The sequence below is a fragment of the Corythoichthys intestinalis genome, chromosome 13 (assembly GCF_030265065.1).
Source record: "Corythoichthys intestinalis isolate RoL2023-P3 chromosome 13, ASM3026506v1, whole genome shotgun sequence".
Taxonomy (NCBI): Eukaryota; Metazoa; Chordata; class Actinopteri; order Syngnathiformes; family Syngnathidae; genus Corythoichthys; species Corythoichthys intestinalis.
Window position 1 is genome coordinate 53,489,535 of NC_080407.1, and position 21,770 is coordinate 53,511,304.

At 36.8% G+C, this 21,770-nt stretch overlaps 1 protein-coding gene across 1 annotated transcript in view; it reads left to right on the forward strand.

Moving 5' to 3' along the window:
- Positions 1-607: 607 nt before the first annotated feature.
- The window catches only part of htr2cl1 (5-hydroxytryptamine (serotonin) receptor 2C, G protein-coupled-like 1), a 38,069-nt gene continuing 16,906 nt past the window's right edge, over positions 608-21,770 (forward strand). Inside the window, exon 1 of the mRNA XM_057855465.1 lies at positions 608-737. The gene's annotated coding sequence lies outside the window, so the exon portion shown is untranslated. The remainder of the gene's footprint in view (positions 738-21,770) is intronic.

Below are 21,770 nucleotides of genomic sequence, written 5' to 3' on the forward strand. Positions count from 1 at the left end.
TTTTCCAAATAGTGGTAGTGCAAAAAAAGCATAGTTTCTAGTATGGGAGAAGTCAGAGAGGTCTTACTAATTTTCACCAGCCTTGGCCAGAACTAATTCAAAATTGTGGATTTACAGTACCACAAAAATGAGAACTGTAACCATATCAACATTCATTTGTCGGACTTTTAATTCATATTTCCAAATATTGGGTAGTGCAAAAATGCATAGTTTTGAGTATTGCCAGGCTCCCACATCAAATGGATTGGACGTCTAGCGCCGTCAAGGGCAAACAATGAGTTCAAATCACATGAATGACGTCACCCCAACGCACTCATTTTATTGCAAGACTGCATGCTCGTGACGTCAAAAAATATGAATGAGGCAAAAAAAAAAAAAAAAAAACTAGTGAATGAGGGTTGCTGCCGCTGCTGCTGGTTTTATTGATTCCAAACATGCATCCCTCCTGCAGTGTCGCGCACGAGCCTTCCACGCGTGCACGCGCTCGGAACACCAGCTCTGAACGTGAGAGGTGGCCGCTCCGCTCTCCTGCTTTTGCTGCTGCAACTTTTCCACGCGTTTTTTCCTCGAGAGGAGCTTTTGTCACCGCCTCCCACCTGCTTTTTAGTTTTTTTTTTTTTTTTTTTTATTCCAAAGCAGCATTGCTGCGGGACTGCTTGTCGAGAACCTGAACCGGAGCGAGAGCAGCGTGGATGAAAGCGACGACGCGGGGAGACCGCAAGTAGACGCGTGAGCAGGTGAGAAACCCCGCACCGCCGCGACCACTACCCCGTCGCGTGACGTTTTCCACGCAAGCGGATTTGGAAGGAAACTTGGAGTTTGACGCATGGCAGCGACGCGTCTTTGTGAAAGCGTGCTGAGGGGCGGTGAGGTGGCCGAGGGGGCTTGTCGGTCTAGCGGGTGAGCCGGAGGGCGTGGCCGTGGTCGTGCAGGGGGAAATGGGCGGGGCTTTACCCCGCTAATTTCTGCTGGCAAAGTCCCAATCGGGAAGCCCAAAGTCTGCCAAGCGCTCCTCAGGTGTCTCTGAGAAGCGGCTGCCATTGACGTCCATAGACCTCCCAATTCATTTGAAGTGGGAGGTCTGGCATTAAGCCTCCCAATTCAAATAATGATAAACTCATTTAAAGACTTTTAACCTAGTATTTTAAAAGCCGCAAAATTGGACGTCTATTGTCGTCCGCGGCGTTAGAGTTCATGAATATTCGGGAGCTGTGACGTGAGCCATCTGGCGTCTCTCCAGGAAGCCAATAAGAAGCCGCGAGATTGAAAGGCTCCTCTGGGACGGCGTCGGAATTGGAATTGTTCCTCAAGTCTCATTTGAATGCACGCCAGAGCCTCGCTCGCCGTCTCCGTCTCGCTCTCCGCTTCAGGATTCGGAATTCTCCTCCATGATTGACCCCCACGCACACAAACACACACACATGTTAAGTCAAAGACTGCTATGAAAGCTGAGGTCGGGGGTCGCGTCATCCGCTTTCCGACTTCAGGAATAAATCGCTGAAAGGTGGCGCGCTTCAAGGGCTATGTCATCAATGACCTCGCCGACGGACGTTGTGTTTAGGGATTCCAGTGAAGCGCACGTAGGGGTTAGATGAGCGTCTTCACGTTGCAAAAACTCAAGTCGGAGCTTCTACAAGATTGCTAGAGAAACTCAAGATCCCCGTGTCTTTGACAGCGGAGTTCCGCAGGTTTTTTTTTTTTCCGTCTCACCTCTTGGCATCCTTCAAATCCCTGACGCGGTCCTCGGGGATTGGTCCGTTCCGCCGTTGCCGTCTGACAGCTCGCGGCTCCCTCGACCGTCTTCCTTTTGACACGTCGGGGCTGAAACGCCGAAGCGCTCAGCAAACTCAAAGACCCCATTGAGTTCAGCACCTTGTTCGGTTCCACCTGAATCTTTTCTTCTATCTTGAATGCGAGTTGTTCTACAGAGGAGCAAAAGGAACCACAATTGAGAGTTAACAGATTTAGTACCATAAATTTTGGCATTTTCGGGGCAGTTTTGCTCAGTGGTAGAGTAGTTGTTCCCCAACACAAAGGTTGAGGGCTCGATTCTCCACCCTGATGATCTCGTCGATAAGTATATAGTGCAGGGGTCAGCAACCTGCAGCTCCGGAGCCACATGCAGCTCTTTGAACCCTCTGATGCAGTTCAGTTTTATATTACCGTAATTTTCTGACTATAAGGCGCACCTGATTTTAAGCCACAAGCCACCAAATTTGACACGAAAATGGCATTTGTTCATTGATAAGCCGCACTGCACTGTAAACTGCAGCTATCCTCACTGTATTATGGGATATTTACACCAAAAGATATGAACCGGCAACACTTTATTTAACAGTGGTGCATAATGACTGTCATAAGACCAAATGAACCACCGTGAAGCTTTGAACCAATTGGCTGCAAAGCTTCATGGCTTCAAGACGCTTCATCTGGCCATCACTGCTCCCTTGGGGGAGACAGTCAACCTCTGCCGCCAAATGCCCCAAACACATGCCTCGTAGCATGCATTGCAGCGCTACAGGTGTAATTTACAATCAAAAGTCATGTTTTGTGCTAATCATTTCCTCAGTTACTGCTCTAGTTGTTTCTTTAATTGCGAGTTATGGTATTTGGTCGCACTTTATTTGACAGCGGCATCATAAGACTGTCATAAGACCAAATGAACCACCATGAAGCTTTGAACCAATTGGCTGCAAAGCTTCAAGAAGCTTCATTTAGCCATCACTGCTGCCTTGGGGGGGGGGGCAATTAACCTCTGCCGCCAAATGCTCCAAACACTGTTGTCATCAAACATGCCTCCTCGCATGCATTGCAGCGCTACAGATGTAAATAACAATCGAAATTCATGTTCCGTGCTAATTATTTCTTCAGTTACTGTTCCAGTTGTTTCATTAATTTCTAGTTATGGTATTTCATAACCCTTTAATTGATTGTCTAATGACAGTCTTATGGCGCGACTATCACAGTTTTGACTTGACACTGTCATGAGCATTCATGAAAGCTTATAACAGATGTCATTTAGTGTCATAAGCCGCAGTTGTACTCACTGTATTATGGGATATTTACAGCAAAAATATTAACTGGTAATACTTTATTGGACAGCGGCATACAGCAGTTACGGCTCTAGTTGTTTCTTTAATTGCGAGTTATGGTATTTGGTCGCACTTTATTTGACAGCAGCATCATAAGACTGTCATAAGACCAAATGAACCACCATGAACCACCATTGCTTCAAGAAGCTTCATCTGGCCATCACTGCACCCTTAGAGGAGACAGTAAACCTCTGCCACCACCTGCTGTAGATACTGTTGTCATCCAACGTGCCTCCTAGCATGCATTGCAGCACTACAGCTGTAAATAACAATCAAAATTCATGTTCTGTGCTAATTATTTCTTCAGTTACTGTTCCAGTTGTTTCATTAGTTGCTATTTCTGGTATTTGGTACACTTTTATTGATAGTGGCGGCATAAGACTCATTAGACAATCACAATTTTGACATGACACTGTCATGAGCATTCATGAATGCTTATAACAGATGTCATTTAGTGTCATAAGCTGCAGCTGTCCTCACTGTATTATGGGTAACACTTTATTTGACAGTGGTACCATGTGACTCTCATAAGACCAAATGAACCACCATGAAGCTTTGAACCAATTGGTTGCAAAGCTTCATTGCTTCAAGAAGCTTCATTTGGCCATCACTGCTCCCTTGGGGGAGACAATCTAATTATTTCTTCGGTTACTGTTCCAGTTGTTTCACTAGTTGTGATTTATGGTATTTGGTACACTTTATTTGACAGTGGCACCAGTAGACTGTGATAAGACCACCATAAGACTGTCAGAAACAATCACAATTTTGACTTGACACTGTCATGAGTATTCATGAATGCTTATAACAGATGTCATTTGGTGTCATACGCCGCAGTTGTACTCACTGTATTATGGGATATTTGCACCAAAAGATATGAACTTGCAACACTTTATTTGACAGCGGCACATACGACTGTTATAAGACCAAATGAACCACAATGAAGCTTTGAACCAATTGGCTGCAAAGCTTCATTGCTTCAAGAAGCTTCATTTGGCCAGCATTGCTCCCTTGGGGGAGACAGTCAACATGTGCTGCCACCTGCTGTCAACACTGTTTTTGTCCAATATGCCTCCTAGCATGCATTGCAGCGCTACAGATGTAAATACCAATCAAAATTCATGTTCCGTGCTAATTATTTCTTCAGTTACTGTTCCAGTTGTTTCATTAATTGCTAGTTATGGTATTTGGTAACACTTTTATTGAGAGTGGCGCCATAAGACTGTCATTAGAAAATCACAATTTTGACATGACACTGTCATGAGCATTCATGATAGCTTATAACAGCTGTAATTTAGCGTTATTCGGCAAATTATCTTACTTTTAAATGGATGTCAAAGTTCCAAGCTGACATAATTTGACACTTAATGACATCTGTTATATACTGTTATGTCATAAGTATGACAGTCTTATGACGCCACTGCCAAATAAAGTGTTACCTTTTAACCCAAATAAATCAACAAATAAGGCATACTGGACTATAAACTGCAAACGTCAAAATGAAGGAAAAAGTAGCGGCTTATAGTCTGAAAATTAATACACCCACCTGAACGCTATGAATTGTAGGTAAAATTAAGTTTTCCAAGAGTTTAAGAGGAGGCTCGCCGTTAGCATTAGCCTAGTGCTAACACGAATGCAAATGCTATGCTAACGCTATGAGTTACATTTAGAGTGTGATGATCACTCAGCACAGACCTCTTATCGGCTAAAGCAACATTGAATATTATTTCTGGCTAAGAAAACAAATCTTACCGTGTGTGAAAGCATGAAGACCGGAGATGAAACACCGGTTGAGTCGGGATGGGGGGGGGGGGGCGCAGCACGTCACGAGTGACACAGCCAGACACTGCTACAATGCAGGCTTACTATCGGTACGCTTAAAATGTCACACATTGTGAACATGTGACGAAAACTTGCGCATTTTCATCTTGTTCTCATTTTGTCAGACGAAAACTAGCATTCGTCTTGTTATGTTTTAGTCACTCAAAACACATTTTTAGCTTGTTATCGTCTCGTCATCCTCATGAAAAAAGCGTTGCTAACGAAACATTTTCGTTGTCGTCATCTTCAACGAAAACAACATTGTTTGAACGGGAAACAAAAAGAAACAGCTGAAATCAAAACGCTGACTATTACGTCATTTGTGGAGCAAATCAATCGATGCGGGAAAAAACAAACCAAAGGCAAAAAAGCTAAGAAGAGGAAGAAAAATGATCTAATTGAAAGATCCAAAGTGTTAGCGGCTGAGAAAATGCTGGAGAGCAAATGTTTCGTGGCTCTCGACAGCGCACAAGCGGTGATTACCAAGAACAAAGCGTCGGCCGCTTTGCTGCAAAGCGATCGGAGCCGGCTGGGGACTTCAGTCAAGATTCATTGATGTGCGATAGCCGCACGCGCGCCATTATTAACTGCCTGCCGGGAGGCTCCGGACCGCGCCACGCTTTGTTTAGAAAAGCTAACTCGTTGACGCTAACGGCACTCTTGACCCTTGAACCAAATGCAACCAAACTGAAGCTCAATGTGGCACAAGCACGAATAAACATCAGCCGTAAATGAAGACGGGGGCTGATTGATCGTGACCGTCCAAAGTGTCGACCTTGGGAAGGAAAAGAGGCGGCGCCGGCGTCTGGTTTGATGAATGCAAAGAGATAAGTGCTAAAAGAATGAGCCAAAACCACCCGGTGCGAACCGCGCTGACGTATCCGCCGTATCAAGCACAAAGCTATATACAACCCCTAGCAAAAAGTATGGAATCACCAGTCTCGGAAGAACACTCACGCCGACATTTTATCACGTAGAAAAAACTCTGATAAAAAGCTTGAAAATATAATTAATTAGTTCAAAAGTGCAACTCTTTAGCATTCAGAAACACTAAAAGAAATGAATAAAAAAACATTGTGGTGGTCAGTAAATGTTACTTTTATAGAGCCTTGTCAAGAGTCAAGAATCTGCATTGGACAAGGTGATGATGCTGGAACTTTTGTTCGGTGCTGTTCCAGTGAGATTTACAAGGATGACTGCTTGAAGAAAACATCAAAATTCCCTCAGATGATTTAGGGCTACATGTCAGGCAAAGGCACTGTGGTTAAATCTTCAATAAATGCACATGTTTACATTGAAATTTTAGACAGCTTTCTTATGCCTTCAATTGAAAATATGTTTGTCATTTTCCAAGATGAATCCAGAGCTAAAACTCTTAAAGCATTCCTTGGAGAAAGACTGGATCCAATTAATGTCATGGCCTGCAAATAGCCCAGATCTAAACCCTATTGAAAACCTTTGGTGGAAATTGAAAAAATTGTCCACAGCGAGACGCAGACCTGCAAGGATGATCTGGCAAATGCAATCAAAGAGAGTTGGCGCCAAATTGATGAAGAACACTCATCAAGTCCATGCCTCAGAAACTGCAAGCTGTCATAAAATCCAGATGTGATACTACTAAATACAAGAGGTGTATTTTGATTATTATTTCTTTGTTTGTTTCTAATCATTCCATATTTTTTTCCTCAGAATTGAGTGACTCCATATATATTTCCCTGCACTTGCTCTATAAAAGTAACATTTACTGACCACCACAACGTTTTTTATTCATTTCTTTTAGTGTTTCTGAATGCTAAAGAGTTGCACTTTTGAACGAATTCATTATTTTGTCAAGCTTTTTATCAGAGTTTGTTCTACATGATAAAATGTCTGAGTGAGTGCTCGTCCGAGACTGGCGATTCCATACTTGTTGCTAGGAGTTGTAGCATGACCGCTAGCAGTGTTCCAAAATTGGCACAAAAAAGCCTGGAAATAGACATTATAAATTTGTATTTTTTGGCGTGGAAAAATGTCAAGAGAACGAGGGAAAATGAAGACGTTTGTATTAAAGTGTGGCAGAATTTTTTATGTGTTAGATAGGCATGTGCCGATATGAGATTCTGACGGTATGATAACCTTAAGCAAAAGTTTCACTTATATCACGATATTGCAATTCGAGCTCTAAACAAAACATAACTACAAACAATAAAAAATAATTACGGAGCCCTAAAAGGACATCAACAGAAATAAAATTAATTTAAGCAATCCGTTCCGCAGCAAATGAGCCAATTGTTGCAATTGGCTAACTTGCATGACAAATGTCCGCTAGCTTAAATGCTATATAATGCTAATGTTGACAACAATTTGATAACTTTCAGAGCAAAAGTCCGCTAGCTTAACAAGAATTGGCTAACTTGAATAACAAAAATCTACTAGCTTAAATGCCACATAATTCTAATGTTTACAACAATTGGCTAACTTGCATAGAAAAAGTCTGCTATCTTAACAACAATTGACAAACTTGAACAGCAAAAATCTGCTAGCTTAAATGCTACATACCGCTAATGTTTACAACAATTGTCTAACTTGCATAGAAAAAAATCAGCTAGCTTAACAACAATTGGCTAACTTGAACAGCAAAAATCTGCTAGCTTAAATGCTACATAATGCTAATGTTTACAACAATTGACTAATTTGCGTAGCAAAATTACGCTAGCTTAAATACTATATAATGATAATTTTTTACAACAATTGGCTAACTTGCTTTGAAAAAGTCAGCTAGCTTAACAACAATTGGCTAACATGAACAGCAAAAATCAGCTAGCTTAAATGCTACATACTGTTAATGTTTACAACAATTGGCTAACTTGCATTGAGAAAGTCAGCTACCTTAAAAACAATTGGCTAACATGAACAGCAAAAATCTGCTAGCTGAAATGCTACATACCGCTAATGTTTACAAAAACTGGCTAATTTGCATAGAAAAAAACAGCTAGCTTAACAACAATTGGCCAACTTGAACAGCAAAAATCTGCTATCTTAAATGCTACATGATGCTAATGTTTTCAACAACTGGCTAACTTGCATTGAAAAAGTCAGCTAGCTTAACAACAATTGGCTAATATGAACAGCAAAAATCTGCTAGCTTAAATGCTACATACCGCTGATGTTTCCAACAATTGGCTAACTTGCATTGAAAAAGTCAGCTAACTTAAAAACAATTGGCTAACATGAACAGCCAAAATCTGCTAGCTGAAATGCTACATACCGCTAATGTTTACAGCAATTGGCTAACTTACATAGAAAAAATCAGCTAGTTTAACAACAATTGGCCAAATTGAACAGCAAAAATCTGCTAGCTTAAATGCTACATAATGCTAATGTATTCAACAATTGGCTAACTTGCGTAGCTTAAATTTGCTAGCTTAAATACTATATAATGCTAAAGTTTACAACAATTGGCTAACTTGAACAGCAAAAATCTGCAAGCTTATGTGCTACGTAATGCTAATGTTTACAACAATTGGCTAACTTACATAGAAAAAAATCAGCTAGTTTGACAGCAATTGGCCAAATTGAACAGCAAAAATCTGCGAGGTTAAATGCTACGTAATGCTAATGTTTTCAACAACTGGCTAACTTACGTAGCAAAATTCCGCTAGCTTAAATGCTATATAATACTAATCTTTACCAGATAGTTTTGGTGCGCACTAGAAACAGCAAATTAGCCAATTGTTGCAATTGGCTAACGTGGCTACAAAGGTCAGCTAGCTTGAATACAATATAAGGCTAATGTTTTGGATTTTGGAATTGGATAACTAACTATCATAGCGAAAGTCCGCTAGCTTAACAAGAGTAGGCTAACTTAAATAGCAAAAATCTTTTAGCTTCAATGCCACATAATGCTAAAGTTTTCAACAATTGGCTAACTTGCGTAGCAAAATTCCGCTAGCTTCAATACTTTATGATGATAATTTTTACAACAATTGGCTAACTTGCATTGAAGAAGTCAGCTAGCTTAAAAACAATTGGCCAACTTGAACATCAAAAATCTGCTATCTTAAATGCTACATAATGCTAATGTTTTCAACAATTGGCTAACTTGCGTAGCAAGACTCATATCATGTTCAAGTTTTTACACACACGCTCCCTCTCAACACAGAGAAAAAAACTCCACAGGCTGTATCATAAAAATGTTATTTTGACCAAATGTTTAAGGATTAAACAAATGTAAGCTAACGTTAGAGATTAAACTACTTAGCCGTCTTGCCATGCTAATTAGCCACGTTGTCTACCTCGTTAACGAGAACTCACTGGTGGGAGGGTGCATCTCGGCCAGAGGAAGAACTTATTTCATCGACGGCAGGAGGGTAGGAGCAAAGTTTTGCCGGCCCGCCCTTGACAGTGCCGACGTTCCACTCTTCTGGCCTCCAATTAGTCTGAGAGTGTCGCTCAGTGCGGGACACGGGCCGCAATTTATCTCTCCGCCTGTCACGCGGCGCTGCTTGTTATTGAGCAAAGTGACGAGAGGCAGGCTTTAAGTGTCGACGCCGGCCTATTTAGTATGGAGCGCGTGTCGGCTAACGCTCCGATTCAGCCCTACGTTAGGTACGGTCGAATACGAGGGCTTTCAAACTTGAGGCACCGCGCCGAGGAAACGGTGAGTTGCGGTTTCCTCATTGTGCATGCTGTGTGTATTTTGGTGTTCGCCACACAGCGCCTGCAATGTGGAGGCCGGGACGCACACCAAACGTCTCAAGATGGTCTTTGAATGACAACTGCTGTTTTGTTAGCTTGCCGATTTTTGATGATTTGGTGGGAAATGACCCACTAAGGCTTCTAAACTTGGGGGGAAACTGCTATAGTAAAGTACTATACAGTATAGTACTATAACTGTAACATTAAATTAATTTTTAAAGTGACTGTATTGTTTGGAAATTGGAAAATAAGTCGTAACTTGAGTATAATGTTGCCTTTGTGTGGTGCTGTAATTACAGTAAATGCCACTTTTTTAATGGAATATTACCGTAAATTCCGGACTATAGGCTGCTACTTTTTTCCCTCCCTCAGTATCCTGCGGCTTATAGTCCAGCGCGGCTTATTTGTTGATTTATGTGGGTTAATAGGTAACACTTTATTTGAGAGCGGCGTCATAAGACCGTCATAATTATAACACTATCCAGGGCATTAATGTATGCTTATGACAGATGTCGTTGTCATCGGGCAAACTATGTCACTAACTCCATTTATGTCCAGCTGGGATCGTTTAAAGTTATTCAAAAGTGAGATAATTTGCCAATGACACAAAATGACATCTGTCATAAGGATTCATTAATGCTCATGGCAGTGTCATGTCATAATTATGATAGTCTTATGGCACGACTGTCAAATAAAATGTTACCAAATATGTGTTATAAATCTTATGACCGTCATAATTATGACATGACACTATCAAGCATTACTGAATGCTCATGACATGTCATAAAGTGTCATCCGGCAAACAATGTCACTATCTCCATTTATGTTCAGCTGGGATCTTTTACATCCATTCAAAAGTGAGATAATTTGCCGGATAACGCTGAATTAAATCAGTTGTAAGCATTCATTAATGTTCATGACAGTGTCATGTCGTAATGATGATTGTCTAATGACAGTTTTATGTCGCCACTTTCAAATAAAGAGTTACCAAATACCATATCTAGCAATAAATGAAACAACTGAAACAGTAACTGAAGAAATTTGCATAGAACATGAATTGTTATTGTTATTGTTATTGTTATTTACATCTGTAGTGCTGCAATGCATGCTAGGAGGCATGTTGGACGACAACAGTGTTGACAGCAGGTGGAGCAGTGATGGGCAAATTAAGCTTCTCGAAGCAATGAAGCTTTTCAGCCCATTGGTTCAAAGCTTCATGGTGGTTCATTTGGTCTCATGACAGTCTTATCTGTGAACAAATGCCGTTTTTGTGTCAAATTTGGTGGGTGTGCCTTAAAGTCCAAAAATTATGGTACCGTAATTTTCGGACTATAAGCCGCAGCTTTTTTCCTTCATTTTGAATCCTCCAGTTTATAGTCCAGTGCTGCTTATTTGTTGATTTATTTGGGTTAATAGGTCAAATTTAATTTGACAGTGGCGTCATAAGACCGTCATAATTATGACATGACTTTATCATGGGCATTACTGAATGATTATGACAGATGTCATTAGTTGTCAACTAGCAAATTATATCACTAACTCCATTTATGTCCAGCTCAGATTTTTTACATCCATTCAAAAGTGAGATAATTTGCCAAATGACATTAAATAACATGTGTTATAAGCATTCATTAATGCTCATGACAGTGTCATGTCATAATTAGGATTGTCTTATAACAGTCTTATGAAACCACTGTCAAATAAAGTGTTACCAAATACCATAACTAGCAATTAATGAAACAACTGGAACAGTAACTGAAGAAATAACTAGCACAGAAAATGAATTTTGATTGGTATTTACATCTGTAGCGCTGCAATGCATTCTAGGAGGCATGGTGGACGACAGCAGTGTTGATAGCAGGTGGCAGCAGAGGTTGACTGTCTCCCACTAGGGAGCAGTGATAGCCATATGAAGCTTCTTGAAGCAATGAAGCTTTTCAGCCAACTGGTTCAAAGCTTCTTGGTGGTTCATTTGGTCTTGGTATGATACCGCTGTCAATTAAGTGTTACCGATTAATATCTTTTGGTGTAAATATCCCATAATACAGTGAGGATAGCCACGTCTTATAGTCCAGTGCGGCTTATCTGTGAACAAATGCCGTTTTTGTGTCAAATTTGGTGGGTGCGGCTTATAGTCCAAAAATTATGGTACATGTGAACGCCCCCTCAAGTCGTATTTTTTACTTGAGAAATGGGATTTTATTATGATACTTTATTATGATTTTCCGAAAATCCATATATATCTTAATATATCTTTCAAAAGGACCATATTTTCTGGACTATAAGTCGCACCTTGTGTGTCGTTTTTATGGTAAAAGCCACTTGTCGAGTGGAAAATTGCATGTATAGTAGCAAGCGCTAAACAATATAGTACTATAATATATTAAGATTATAGTATGTCTTTCAAAATGACCATATTACTGGGACTATAAGTCGCACATTGAGTGTAATGTTGCCTTTGTGTGGTGTCGTTTTGATGGTAAATACCACTTGTCGAGTTGAAAATTGCATGTGTGCATTGTGCTATACAGTATAGCAGTATGACACTATAGTATATCTTTCAAAATGGCCGTATTTTTGGGACAATAAGTCGCACCTTGAGTATAACGTTGCCTTCGTTTGGTGTCGTAATTACGGTAGATACCACTCGTCAAGTGGAAAATTGCATGTGTGGTAGCATGCGCTATAGTACTATAACACTATAGAATATCTTTCAAAAAGAAATTACAGTATTTTTGGACAATACGTCGCAACTTGAGTACTATTACGTTGCCATCGTGTGGTGTCATAATTAAGGTAAATACCACCTGTCAAGTTGAAAATTGGATGTAAACGCCCTCTTAACTTGTACTTTCTAGTGGAGAAATGTTATTTTTAGGGCTGTCAAATGATTACAATTTTTAATCGAGTTAATTACAGCTTAAAAATTAATTAATCGCAATTAATCGCAATTCAAACCATCAATAAAATATGCCATTTTTTTCTGTAAATTATTGTTGGAATGGAAAGATAAGACACAAGATGAATATATACATTCAACATACGGTACATAAGGACTGTATTTGTTTATTATAACAATAAATCAACAAGATGGCATTAACATTATTAACATTCTCTTAACGTGATCCACGGATAGAAAGACTTGTAGTTCTTAGAAGATAAATGTTAGTACAAGTTATAGAAATGTTATATTAAAACCCTTCTTAGTGTTTTCGTTTTATTAAAATTTGTAAAATTTTCAATCAAAAAATAAACTAGTAGCCCGCCATTGTTGTCAATAATTACTGACACAATGTAATGGGTGCTGAAGCCTATAAAATCAGTCGCACCCAAGCGCCAGCAGAGGGCAGCAAAACTCCATAAAACACAAGTGAGCGTTTCACTGTACTGTCATTTAAATCTGTCTGAGCGGGACATCTGCGTTAATTGCGTCAAATATTTTAACGTGATTAATTTTAAAAATTAATTAACGCCCGTTAACGCGATAATTTTGACAGCCCTAGTTATTTTATTATGATAGCTGAGAGTTTCTCAAAATCCAACTTGGCTTCCAAACTTAGTATAAGTATTAGTATAGTATCGTAAATCTTTCAAAATGACCGTGTTTTGGGACTATAAGTTGCACTTTGAGTATAATGTTGCCTTCGTGGGTTGTCGTAATTATGGTAAATACCACTTGTCAAGTGAAAAATTGCATGTAAATGTCCCCTCAAGTCGTATTTTCTGCTAAAGAAATACATACAGTTGTGGTCAAAAGTTTACATACACTTGTGAAGAACATAATGTCATGGCTCTCTTGAGTTTCCAGTTACAGTGGCTTGCAAAAGTATTCGGCCCCCTTGAATCTTGCAACCTTTCGCCACATTTCAGGCTTCAAACATAAAGATATGAAATTTAATTTTTTTGTCAAGAGTCAACAACAAGTGGGACACAATCGTGAAGTGGAACAACATTTATTGGATAATTTAAACTTTTTTAACAAATAAAAAACTGAAAAGTGGGGCGTGCAATATTATTCGGCCCCTTTACTTTCAGTGCAGCAAACTCACTCCAGAAGTTCAGTGAGGATCTCTGAATGATCCAATGTTGTCCTAAATGACCGATGATGATAAATAGAATCCACTTGTGTGTAATCAAGTCTCCGTATAAATGCACCTGCTCTGTGATAGTCTCAGGGTTCTGTTTAAAGTGCAGAGAGCATTATGAAAACCAAGGAACACACCAGGCAGGTCCGAGATACTGTTGTGGAGAAGTTTAAAGCCGGATTTGGATACAAAAAGATTTCCCAAGCTTTAAACATCTCAAGGAGCACTGTGCAAGCCATCATATTGAAATGGAAGGAGCATCAGACCACTGCAAATCTACCAAGACCCGGCCGTCCTTCCAAACTTTCTTCTCAAACAAGGAGAAAACTGATCAGAGATGCAGCCAAGAGGCCCATGATCACTCTGGATGAACTGCAGAGATCTACAGCTCAAAACCAACCATGTATAGTAAGGCTTTTTTTCGTAAAAAAACGACCATGTATAGTAAGGCTTTTTTTTTTGTAAAAAAACGACCATGTATAGTAAGGCTTTTTTTTTTGTAAAAAAACGACCATGTATAGTAAGGCTTTTTTTTCGTAAAAAAAAAAAAAAAACATGTATAGTAAGGCTTTTTTTTTTTTTTGTAAAAAAACGACCATGTATAGTTAGGCTTTTTTTTTTGTAAAAAAACGACCATGTATAGTAAGGCTTTTTTTTTTGGTAAAAAAACGACCATGTATAGTAAGGCTTTTTTTTTTGGTAAAAAAACGACCATGTATAGTAAGGCTTTTTTTTCGTAAAAAAACGACCATGTATAGTAAGGCTTTTTTTTTTGTTGTTGTAAAAAAACGACCATGTATAGTTAAGCTTTTTTTCGTAAAAAAAAAAAAAAAAAAAACATGTATAGTAAGGCTTTTTTTTTTTGTAAAAAAACGACCATGTATAGTAGGCTTTTTTTTTTTTGTAAAAAAACGACCATGTATAGTAAGGCTTTTTTTTTTTGTAAAAAAACGACCATGTATAGTAAGGCTTTTTTTTCGTAAAAAATCGACCATGTATAGTAAGGCTTTTTTTTTTTTTTTTCGTAAAAAAACGACCATGTATAGTAAGGCTTTTTTTTGTAAAAAAAAAAAAAAGACCATGTATAGTTAGGCTTTTTTTCGTAAAAAAAACGACCATGTATAGTAAGGCTTTTTTTTGGTAAAAAAAAACAACCATGTATAGTGAGGCTTTTTTCGTAAAAAAAACGCCCATGTATAGTGAGGTTTTTTTTCGTAAAAAAACGACCATGTATAGTAAGGCTTTTTTTTTGTAAAAAAAAAAAACCAACCATGTATAGTAAGGCTTTTTTTCGTAAAAAAAACTACCATGTATAGTAAGGCTTTTTTTTTGTAAAAAAAATTACCATGTATAGTAAGGCTTTTTTTTTTTTTTGTAAAAAAACGACCATGTATAGTAAGGCTTTTTTTTTTTTTTGTAAAAAAACGACCATGTATAGTAAGGCTTTTTTTTTTTGTAAAAAAAAAAAAATGTATAGTAGGCTTTTTTTTTTTGTAAAAAAACGACCATGTATAGTAAGGCTTTTTTTTTTGTAAAAAAACGACCATGTATAGTAAGGCTTTTTTTTTCGTAAAAAAACGACCATGTATAGTAAGGCTTTTTTTTTTTTTTGTAAAAAAACGACCATGTATAGTTAGGCTTTTTTTCGTAAAAAAAAAAAAAAACATGTATAGTAAGGCTTTTTTTTTTTGTAAAAAAACGACCATGTATAGTAGGCTTTTTTTTTGTAAAAAAACGACCATGTATAGTAAGGCTTTTTTTTGTAAAAAAACGACCATGTATAGTAAGGCTTTTTTTTGGTAAAAAAAAAACAACCATGTATAGTGAGGCTTTTTTCGTAAAAAAAACGCCCATGTATAGTGAGGTTTTTTTTCGTAAAAAAACGACCATGTATAGTAAGGCTTTTTTTTTGTAAAAAAAAAAAACCAACCATGTATAGTAAGGCTTTTTTTCGTAAAAAAAACTACCATGTATAGTAAGGCTTTTTTTTTGTAAAAAAAATTACCATGTATAGTAAGGCTTTTTTTTTTTTTTGTAAAAAAACGACCATGTATAGTAAGGCTTTTTTTTTTTTTTGTAAAAAAACGACCATGTATAGTAAGGCTTTTTTTTTTTTGTAAAAAAAAAAAAATGTATAGTAGGCTTTTTTTTTTTGTAAAAAAACGACCATGTATAGTAAGGCTTTTTTTTTTGTAAAAAAACGACCATGTATAGTAAGGCTTTTTTTTTCGTAAAAAAACGACCATGTATAGTAAGGCTTTTTTTTTTTTTTGTAAAAAAACGACCATGTATAGTTAGGCTTTTTTTCGTAAAAAAAAAAAAAAACATGTATAGTAAGGCTTTTTTTTTTTGTAAAAAAACGACCATGTATAGTAGGCTTTTTTTTTGTAAAAAAACGACCATGTATAGTAAGGCTTTTTTTTGTAAAAAAACGACCATGTATAGTAAGGCTTTTTTTTTGTAAAAAAACGACCATGTATAGTAAGGCTTTTTTTTTGTAAAAAAACGACCATGTATAGTAAGGCTTTTTTTTCGTAAAAAAACGACCATGTATTGTAAGGCTTTTTTTTTTTTTTTGTAAAAAAACGACCATGTATAGTTAGGCTTTTTTTAGTAAAAAAAAAAAAAAGACCATGTATAGTGAGGCTTTTTTTTTTGTTGTAAAAAATCGACCATGTATAGTAAGGCTTTTTTTCATAAAAAAACGACCATGTATAGTAAGGCTTTTTTTTTTTGTAAAAAAAAACGACCATGTATAGTGAGGCTTTTTTCGTAAAAAAACGACCATGTATAGTGAGGCTTTTTTTCGTAAAAAAACGACCATGTATAGTAAGGCTTTTTTTTTGTAAAAAAAAAAAAAAAAACAACCATGTATAGTAAGGCTTTTTTTCGTAAAAAAACGACCATGTATAGTAAGGCTTTTTTTCGTAAAAAAACGACCATGTATAGTAAGGCGCTTTTTTTGTAAAAAAAACGACCATGTATAGTGAGGCTTTTTTGTAAAAAAACGACCATGTATAGTAAGGCTTTTTTTCGTAAAAAAACGACCATGTATAGTAAGGCTTTTTTTTGTAAAAAAAAAAAAAACCAACCATGTATAGTAAGGCTTTTTTTCGTAAAAAAAACGACCATGTATTATAGTAAGGCTTTTTTTTTTTGTAAAAAAAAAAAAAAACACAAAACGATGATGTATAGTCAGGCTTTTTTTGTAAAAAAACAAACAAAAAACAACCATGTATAGTAAGGCTTTTTTTTGTAAAAAAAAAAAAAAAAAAAAAAAAAACAACCATGTATAGTAAGGCTTTTTTTTGTTTAAAAAAAAAACAAAAAACATGTATAGTAAGGCTTTTTTTCGTAAAAAAACGACCATGTATAGTATGGCTTTTTTTCGTAAAAAAACGACCATGTATAGTAAGGCTTTTTTTTGTAAAAAAAACCGACCATGTATAGTAAGGCTTTTTTTTTCTTTACAAAAACGACCAAGTATAGTAAGGCTTTTTTTTTCTTTACAAAAACGACCAAGTATAGTAAGGCTTTTTTTTCTTTACAAAAACGACCATGTATAGTAAGGCTTTTTTTCATGAAAAAAAAAAAAAAACGACCATGTATAGTAAGGCTTTTTCTTGTAAAAAAACAAAAAACGATGATGTATAATCAGGCTTTTTTTTGTTAAAAAAAAACAACAACAACCATGTATAGTTAGGATTTTTTTAGTAAAAAAAAAAAAAAAACGACCATGTATAGTAAGGCTTTTTTTTGTAAAAAACCGACCATGTATAGTAAGGCTTTTTTTCGTAAAAAAACGACCATGTATATTAAGGCCTTTTTTCGTAAAAAAACAACCATGTATAGTAAGGCTTTTTTTCGTAAAAAAACGACCATGTATAGTAAGGCTTTTTCTTGTAAAAAAAAAAAAAAAAAAAAACGATGTATAGTAAGGCTTTTTTTTGTAAAAAAACAACCATGTATAGTAAGGCTTTTTTTTGTAAAAAAAAAAAAAAAACCAACCATGTATAGTAAGGCTTTTTTTCGTGAAAAAACAACCATGTATAGTAAGGCTTTTTTTTTGTAAAAAAACGACCATGTATAGTAAGGCTTTTTTTCATGAAAAAAAAAAAAAAACGACCATGTATAGTAAGGCTTTTTCTTGTAAAAAAACAAAAAACGATGATGTATAATCAGGCTTTTTTTTGTTAAAAAAAAACAACAACAACCATGTATAGTTAGGATTTTTTTAGTAAAAAAAAAAAAAAAACGATGTATAGTAAGGCTTTTTTTTGTAAAAAAACAACCATGTATAGTAAGGCTTTTTTTTGTAAAAAAAAAAAAAAAACCAACCATGTATAGTAAGGCTTTTTTTCGTGAAAAAACAACCATGTATAGTAAGGCTTTTTTTTTGTAAAAAAACGACCATGTATAGTAAGGCTTTTTTTTGTAAAATAAATAAATAAATAAATAAATAAATAAACGTTGATGTATAGTAAGGCTTTTTTTCGTAAAAAAACGACCATGTATAGTGAGGCTTTTTTTTTCTTTAAAAAACGACCATGTATAGTAAGGCTTTTTTTGTAAAAAAAAAAAAAAAATTAAAAAAAAACAACCATGTATAGTAAGGCTTTTTTTCGTAAAAAAACGACCATGTATAGTGAGGCTTTTTTTTCTTTAAAAAACGACCATGTATAGTAAGGCTTTTTTTGTAAAAAAAAAAAAAAATTAAAAAAAAAAACAACCATGTATAGTAAGGCTTTTTTTCGTAAAAAAACGACCATGTATAGTAAAGCTTTTTTTTCCTAAAAAAACGACCATGTATAGTAAGGCTTTTTTTTGTAAAAAAAAAAAAAAACCCGACCATGTATAGTAAGGCTTTTTCTTGGGAAAAAAAAAAAAAAAAGATGTATAGTCAGGCTTTTTTTTGTAAAAAAACAACCATGTATAGTAAGGCTTTTTTGTAAAAAAAAAAAAAAAAAAACAACCATGTATAGTAAGGCTTTTTTTCGTAAAAAAAACGACCATGTATAGTAAGGCTTTTTTTTTTGTAAAAAAAAAACAAAAAAACAACCATGTATAGTCAGGCTTTTTTTCGTAAAAAAACGACCATGTATAGTAAGGCTTTTTTTTTTTGTAAAAAAACGACCATGTATAGTAAGGCTTTTTTTTGTAAAAAAAAAAAAAAAAAAAACGTTGATGTATAGTAAGGCTTTTTTTTGTTAAAAAAAAAAAAAAAAACGACCATGTATACTAAGGCTTTTTCTTGTAAAAAAAACAAAACAAAAAACGATGATGTATAGTAAGGCTTTTTGTAAAAAAAAAAAAAAAACGACCATGTATTGTTAGGCTTTTTTTTTGTAAAAAAACGACCATGTATAGTAAGGCTTTTTTTGTAAAAAAAAAAAAAAAAACCAACCATGTATAGTAAGGCTTTTTTTCGTAAAAAAACAACCATGTATAGTAAGGCTTTTTTTCGTAAAAAAACGACCATGTATAGTAAGGCTTTTTTTTTGTAAAAAAACGACCATGTATAGTAAGGCTTTTTTTTGTAAAAAAAAAAAAAAAAAAAAAAAACGTTGATGTATAGTAAGGCTTTTTTTTGCAAAAAAAAAAAACAAAAAACGACCATGTATAGTAAGGCTTTTTGTAAAAAAAAAATAAAAAAAAAACGACGACCATGTATAGTTAGGCTTTTTTTTTGTAAAAAAACGACCATGTATAGTAAGGCTTTTTTTGTAAAAAAAAAAAAAAAAACAACCATGTATAAGTAAGGCTTTTTTTTTTTGTAAAAAAACGACCATGTATAGTAAGGCTTTTTTTGGTAAAAAAACGACCATGTATAGTTAGGCTTTTTTTAGTAAAAAAAAAAAAAAAGACCATAGTGAGGCTTTTTTTTTTTGTAAAAAAAACGACCATGTATAGTAAGGCTTTTTTTTCGTAAAAAAACGACCATTCATAGTAAGGCTTTTTTTTGTAAATTTTTTAACCAAGTGTTTGTGATCATATTTGGTTACAGGTTAGCACTTGTTTGGTAGTCGGAGTAGAGCACTTACATAAATGTGCTTGTTTACAGTCCAGGACTGCAATCTTTGTTTTATTTTTTATTTTTTTAAAACTATGACAAAAGAAATGAACAGGATGTACTCGTAATTAGCAACTAGCAAGTGATAAGGATCATCTTTCCCAGTGCACGTGAACACAGCATTATATTTTAAAGTAATAATAGTAAAATGGAGAAAAACAAGCTAAACATGTGGTCAGAGTGAAACACAACATATATAAGCCGCACCTAAAGCTAACCCATGATAAAATTGCGACTTATAGTCCGGAAAATACAGTATGTAACATGATAGTAACAAATAAATCAATATGAAATCATTTTTTTGTGCTTCCTGATTGATTTTTTGTTAAAACCTGTAAACGTGCCTTCCAGTCAAGTAGACCGACGGCACACGAATGCAGCAGTGTTTTTCCTTTTGTTTTTCTCCTTCTGGAGTAGGCAATTACACGGGTCATCCTGAAATGAAACGGCAAAATAATGGAGTCGGTGGGAGATAAAGACAATGAGGCGCGGGCGGAGGCTTTGCGGCGAGAAAACAATCAGACATGGAAGCCGCATGCCCAGTGGACGCGTGCGTGCGTTGTGCATACCGACAAAACGTCTCCGCTTTGGCCACAGGAAAACCTAACGGAGGTTGAAATGCGTCGTGCCGGCCCGAACGACACGCAGCACAAAAGCGTTTCTTTGCTTTACAGCACCTTCGCCATGGCAACAGTCCCCCATCTTTTTACCTTTTTCTTGCTCTTTGACTGTGAGTGGAGTCGGCTGACACTCCATCTTCTTTGAAAGGAAAAGCGGCGTGAATCGGCAGCGCTCGCTGTGCTTGAGAATTTTTTTCGGCGCCATTGACGGCGATAGACGTCCGTTTCGATTTGAGTGGGAGTGATTTTTGAACAGTTTTATGAATGAACTTGTGTTGTATTTGGGGAAGAGAGAAAGATTTTTTAATGTTACTTTTGTGCTTAATTTGTAAACAGGGCCGGCCCAGCCTATACGCAGACTATGCAGCTGCTTAGGGCCCCTGACACCTAGGGGGCGCCCAATCTGGCAATTGTTTAATTTATATTCTGTTTTGTTTACTACAGTTTACTTTTGTGAGTTTTGATACTTAATTTCAAGCTTAAAAAATAAAAGTTCTTCCTTAAATTCTTTCTTTTCCCTCTTTTAGAAAAAGATTTGGCGCTATCTACTGTAAGTACTGACAATCATTTGGGGTGAGAAGTTTGAAGTATGCAGTGCAACAAAATCTGATAAATATACAAAATATGGACGTATGGGTTGGATTGCATGTATGGGTTTCACAGTACACTGTGACGAAATGGTGTGCCAAAAATATGAGCCCCTTGGCATGATTTTGCTTAGGGCCCCCAAATGGCCTGGGCCGGCCCTGTTTGTAAATCATAAGGTGCCGGATCGCAAAGTACAAATGACGAGACGGGGACAGGCCACGGAACATACGCAGAAAAAGGTGCTGAAAACAACACTTGCCATGTGGTGGGACTTATAAGCCTCAAATTCAGATAATGCCCATGGTGTATATGTTATGATAACAATTTACAATTATTTAGGCTATACTCTGCACAGCACGGGCAATTGCACACATAACCACAAGTGGGACTTATAGTACACTGTCAGCAATTAGTTTCTCAACAGGTCTAACTTGTAAAACATAAAAAAAAAAAATCTGAGATTGTTGGGTCTAAAACACCTTCAATTTTGCTAGGCTGCGGGAGGAGGGATGGACTGCACTGCCCCAGACCGCCCTCCCTCCCCAGGCTGGCTGGATACCGGTGTATCGGCTGGGTGTTGCCTGGGACCTTGCCCTGCCCTGGGCGGGGTGGGCAGTTGGGGTCCCATGGCGTGCTGTGCCTGTTGGGGGGCAGCTGCTGTGGCTCATGGGCCAGGTGGTCGAATGGGGGTAGGCGTGGGGTTGGTGTTGTGTCCACGCTTCCCATCCCTGAAGGCCGGTTGATAGGGGCGCGGGTGGCCCAGGGGACCACCCTGGATCCCTGGGGGGTGAAGATGGCTCCTTTGCTGGGCTGTGGGAGG